A 6135-nucleotide genomic window follows, 5' to 3' on the forward strand; every position below is an offset into this window, starting at 1 on the left:
AAAAAAAACCCAATGGTTGCACATCTTGGCAGATGGGCACTGTATAGTTTGTCCCTGTTGTTCACCCCGACTGCTGGTATCGACTGGCACGTCCATCAAAGCTCACGTCTGTTCTCCAGGGGTCCTCCTCTTGCTTTGCCGCAGCCAAAACGAAACAGGCCCCAAGGACACCTGTCAAACCAGTAGGCTCCTACATGTCCTCTTCCCTCAAACCTAATCAATATGGATTTAGAGGAGGACACATGATTAGCTTACAGCAGCCGGTCGCATGTACACACCCAACGAACAAAAGCACGCATGCTGGCAGGAAAAATCCCATGCATCAGCAGTGACTCTACTGAGCTGTTAGATTTTCGTGAATGCTTCTGGCCATGGCATGAAGGATACAGTGGATGTTGTGTCATAAGGTCGGGAGTGTATTCGCACAGCAGATGCAATTACTCAATCAAGTGGACACATTTAAATATGATTGGTGAGAAACGAGGGGGACGGAGAAAGAAAGGACAAATTTGACCGCGAGAACCATAACATCCACCTACGTTTCAGTGCCAAAAGAGGTGAGAAAGGCTAAACAATGACAAGAGGAGAAATGATGATGGAGACAATATATGTTCCCCATCCAGAGTGGAGGATCCGAAGTCTCTGATAGGCTTGTTTTGAATCTCAATCTCTCGAGAGTGAAAGGCTTAGTGACATCTCGCCTCATGTCTCCCATGTGGACTCTGTGATTCACACAATGGTGTTATGTAAAGATGCCTGCCAGATAACCCAAGTTTCAATGAGTAATGCCACACTTAGGAGCAGAACAATGCAAGAGTAACTCTTAATAAAACACTGTGACTGTAAAGCCCCCCGGGTCACCGCATGCATTTCCAGATACACAAGAATGCTCAGATGCAGGATGTCGAACGATGTCATGGTTCATGTGTTTCGTAACGCTAAAGGTTTTGACTGGATGTGATTTGTGATGATGATCTGGTATGATGAAGATCTGAGTCATGTTGAGGTGTTTGAGTGAGCATAACATTTTCAGGGAGAGTTGGATAATAGTGGTTGTCACTGAGTGTGTCGCTTCTTTTTCTTTGTTATTCCTTTAAGGTTTGTGCATTGAATTTATAATGCTTTTATATTATGTAAATATATAGTTTTATTTCTTTTCACACAATGGGGCATCATGTCAAAAGTGATCATATCAATTTATGTAAGAGTTGCTTTGTTAACAATTTACATAAAAATTCATTCTGCTTTCATGAGCAAGGCCGTGACCTCATTTATTTTGTTCCAGTATTATTTCATTCAGGGGAGACGGGGGGTAGTTCACACATAGGGAAGTTGTCACAAGGGCTTTATCTCCATAACTAAAATGTTAAAAGTCAAAAGTCCAATTATTCAAATGTGCATTGTATAATTGTTATACAGTTAAATGTAGCTAAGAACTTTGCCATTGTTCCACTGTGACAACTTACCCCATAACGTGTGACAACATGCCTCAATAAGGTTCACAAAATGTCGACATGTGCTAAATGAACTGGCTCTTTTATCCTTGGCAATAATGGAGCAAACGTTCAAAAGGTTTTTTTTAGGTTTTTTTTTGCCTGGACGTTCAAGTTAGTGACAGAAAAAAGAAAAGCAGAGGTGATTGGCCCTGTATTAAAAGATCCAGACCAGCTTGTTCAGCATTTACAAGCAGTCAGGACGCAGTCTGCAGTTAACGGCAGTTTATTCCGAGGATTTGCCAGGGAATTTTCCGGATCCTTCCTCTACTTTTCTTTGGTAAGCCTCAGTGCGGGAGATGAAGCATTAAAGAAGCCGAACATGTCTATGGCTCCGGGGAAACCGGGGCCCTATAAATTATTCAAGGGCACACAAACACAGAAAGACAGGTTGTCAGTTACCAGACTTTTTTTCTTTTTCATTTCTTCAGGAGACAGCAGAAGAAGAAAGGACAAGGGACTGTGTCTGGCGTTTCCGTCGTTGTTCCTTGCACCGGTCAGTAGCGGTAGCCGGAGGTTGTTCATAACTGTCTGGACAGACCGTTCTTAGAGATTATTCAAACTTTGGAGGAAGAGCCTTTCATATTAAATATCCACTCAGCTGCAAAGAACAGCCTCACCGCCTTTGACAAGTAGGGGCACACAGTTTCTGTTTGCCCTGCCAGAGTGTTTGATTCTTTTCCCTCTCCGCCACTTTAATACTGTGTGTTGTGATGTAGCTTTTAGTGGCCCCCACCCATGTCCTCTCCCAGCACTCTCCTCTCCTGAGTCCATGTGAAGTAAATAACAGACATTGAGAGGTAATCGGTCGGAAAGGATCTGTAGGGTCAGGATACTGAGATTGGATTAGGTTACTTAGAAAAACACAATTCACGGAACTGAACACAACTGAACTTCAAATTGGCAAATTCCAATTTGCAATTAATTCAGAAATATTTTTTCATACAGTTACATTCCTGGTAACCACTTGAATTCACTTCTGGGTTGGTTTAGTTAGCTAAACTGTGAGGAATTGGAACCCACTCCTACAGCAGATGGTCATATCGTGGAGAGCAACAACATGTAGCCATCCTGACTAAATACAACAGGGCAGGAATCCGATCAGAGGGAAGCACCAATCCCAATACCATGTGATCAGCAGACCCGCTAAAAGGTGCTTCCTTCAGTTAGGTTAGATTTTTATTTGCATGCACAGGCCTGTCCTATCTGCTATATTAAAGTAGCAATTAGGAGGTTAATCTTAACTGAAGTTGCAGGATGAAAACAATGGCTCATTCTCGCCAGTTGCAGAAACCGAGTCAAGTGACTCAAGATGGCATGGCTCCCTCTCTCCCTTTCACTTCCTCTCCTTGCTGCTTTTGGGATGGAGCCAAAGCTTGGACGGACCCTTGCTGAGTGTGCAAGTCAGCATGACTCATTTAGTCGAGACCTCTATCAGTGGATCTGTGTGATGTGTAATCCAAGGTTGGTGGAACTTGGCTCGGATCGGTCTGGCTTCCTCTGTAGACGGGGACTCACTTCTGCGTACAGCCACTGTGCAAACATTTAGGTTCATTTATGCTGAATGCTTGCTGTACTTTCTCTCAGTTTTATTAAATGCAGTGTCTCAGACATAAGTATAACATGAAGCGTGAAATGCATTTACACCTCGAGACAGTTAGATACAGATATTACTCTGTCTGTGGGTGTCACATATAGCCAAAGTAATACACTGTTCCATCTGGTTGCATTGAAATGGCACATCTCTTGAATACCTGTGCATGAAAAATGCAACTATAATAGATCACCTACATTTCAAACACACGTTGTAGACACTGATTTGTCTACGCTGTGGAACTCTAGAATGGATTCTGTCAAACGCTGATAGTTATCTGGCACTTGAGCCTTTTACACATCAACGTGTCACCAGTCAAAACATCCAATACTGTTCAAAGTGGCAACATCATACTTGTCACATCCTAAGATCTTAATTTTGACACGTTTATGCTAACTTTGCACAGACTGTGGGCAATTACACACTAATTGGCTTTCCAAACACACGACAGATGTTGAACATGTCAGGTGTTCAGTCGACAAATCAATTAAAAATACAGAGACCGGTTCAACATGAAGTTCAAAGCAGGTGCTTAACCAAATGCTGAGTACAAAACAGGAACATGAGATATGTTTTAATCAGTGTGAGTTGATGTGTGTCATATATCTGCCTGTTATACTTTATGACACTTGGCCAGACTTGAGTGTAGTTCTGCATGGTTGAGAAGGAGAGTTATCACTCAACTGGCCCTTATCCAAAGTGAGGGCTGGAAAACAACATCAACAACAACAACAAAAAAACTACACAGTAAGTGGCTGACATCATGGAAAAGTTTCCCAAGCTTCTTGGCCAACATCCAGATGAGATAACTGCTAAAATCAATCAAGTTTGTCACGGTCAGGTGTGTGTTTTTGTGCCTAAACTATAAGAGTCAGTGTATTTGAAAGAGTTGAATGTCAGAGTCTGAATGTTTTTCAGGTTTACATGATGGTTTCCAGAGCTGCAAACTGTCCAATCCAAAATATGGGGATTATATATGGAATAAACAAGACGAGGGCCAAAGGAAGAGAGGAGGATGTCAGCGAGGTATAAACACCAGACGTCCTCACGTGTGCCGGCATGACCTGTGTTTCCTGTTTGGCACTAGGTCAAATAAGTAGATCTGGTCTATCTTACACTCAAATCTACATCTAGATGACATTTAAGGGTTGTATAACTTGCTTGTTTGAATTACCATCCGTTCTTCTACTATTTTTAGTTTGTATTTTGTCATTGTGTTGTTTGCTGGTCTGTTATTTGTTTCTGAAACCCATGGTGTCGCTTTGTTGAAATACAACAGTGTGAGAGATGAATTGGCCACAAGGCCAAGCTCTCTCTTGCTCTTTTTAGGTCTTTGTGTACAATCTATGTTGCAGTTTGGTTCTCATTCTTCTCACATCTCTTCTAGGACTTGCAATTAACACCATGACTCAGGGCCACTGAGAAATAAATGACCATGCCATGTCTCTTTCCCTCAAGTCCTCTTTAAAGTGTTTACTTTACTTTTGTTGTCACAATGAGAAAAAGAGCAAGTGGGAAATACTTGCCAAGTTCGATCTATTTGGTCTCCTAAGAGGTAAATGTCAGGTATTGAAAATATATTGTATGTAAGCAATATAAATTCCAATATGTCACTGTAGGCTGGTTTCATTAGAACAAACCCCTTTAAGCTGTCATACATTGCAAACATACCAACCAATTCCAATGCCATTGCATTTGCTTTGTTCCAATAACTTTTGTTCCAAGACATTTTCACTTGGTAAAGGTGTGATCATTGGACTCTAAATGTTAAGATCATTTGCCTTTTAAAGGCAGGTGACTGTTCTATTCTATGTACTACAAGAACAAATGATGCTAACAGTCTCTATATGCAATGCTGTCTTTCATTTCACCACAGATGCACTGTATGGATGGAAATCAGAGAAGACGATGAGAATACACATGCTGCCGATCAATTTTCTCTCCACTATAACAATCTATTTATGTGCTGTTGTAGTTTCTTCTCAGCTATTAACCTTTTTGTTTCACTCAATTTCATTTGCAAATGGTTCTCTTGTGTAAGGAAACCTTTCTAGTATCTGTGTATTGCTATCCACAATAATAACCCGCTATGAGTTTATCTTGGGAGCATTTCGTGACTGTTTTACTTTGAGTATTTGGTGAGTGCACGTCAATGTTAATACTTCTCCCTTTCACCTTTCAAACAGAACGAACGTCATTTTTCATCACAGATTAGAGATGGTGGACTGACTACCACCCACTGTCCATGTTGAGAGTGCTGCAGGCCAGGCCAGCACAGGCCGCCATGTCAAGGTCACTTGCTGAAATTGTCGACACGCATCCAAAAAAAATCCTCAGCCTTGCAGTGGTTCTACAGCCAAAGTGTGCCAGCCATCCACATGTTATGACAGGTGACAACCAAGTTCCTGACTAGACTGGAAGTTTTGCACTCCCTACCCACACACACCGCAGACAGTTCCCTCAAGGGACCGCTCACCATGGGAACCCGTGATTTGCTCGTGGCCACATCTTTCTAAGGTAATTAAGTGCAGGGAGATGAGGAGGTTCATCTTGAGATAAGAAACTAATTGAAACACTCCTATCAGGAAGAGGTCAAATTGTCCATCTCTTCCTTTCTCTCACAGTCTACAAGCCTTTTGAGTGGCCTTTGCTATTAAAGTCGAGTGGTCTGAAGAGGTCAGTGGATGGTTTGTCTTGTTGGAAGTGGTGCTCATACACTCATTAGTGTCATTTTGTGGTTAACCTTGATTTGTTCCCTTCCCTGATTTCATCTTTAGCTGTTTTGACTCCATTCCATCAACTTAGACAAGCTTGATTAGATGCTTTTTCTATTATCTTGATATAGCGCATGCGCTCTCTTCCCCTAAGTGGCTCTCAGCACTTTTATGTAGTAAAGGCCAATAACACAAACAGCACTAGTGGGCTCCATCTTGGAGCCTCACACAACCAAAGTAAAAGGGGTATGGCAACACAACATACAACATTAAAAAAAACAGGACAGATTGTTTTAGTACATTGTGTTTCAAAGTGTTATCATGTTAGGCCTAA

General features: G+C 41.7%; 1 long non-coding RNA gene across 1 annotated transcript; it reads left to right on the top strand.

Moving 5' to 3' along the window:
- The first annotated feature begins 3603 nt into the window (after window positions 1-3603).
- On the top strand, window positions 3604-5763 carry LOC311290972. Its single transcript, XR_014627489.1, has 4 exons — window positions 3604-3928; window positions 4006-4113; window positions 5274-5604; window positions 5712-5763. It is a non-coding gene; the product is annotated as an uncharacterized lncRNA (long non-coding RNA).
- The last annotated feature ends 372 nt before the right edge of the window (window positions 5764-6135 follow it).

This window comes from Rutilus rutilus, assembly GCF_951802725.1.
Source record: "Rutilus rutilus genome assembly, chromosome: 5".
NCBI lineage: Eukaryota > Metazoa > Chordata > Actinopteri > Cypriniformes > Leuciscidae > Rutilus > Rutilus rutilus.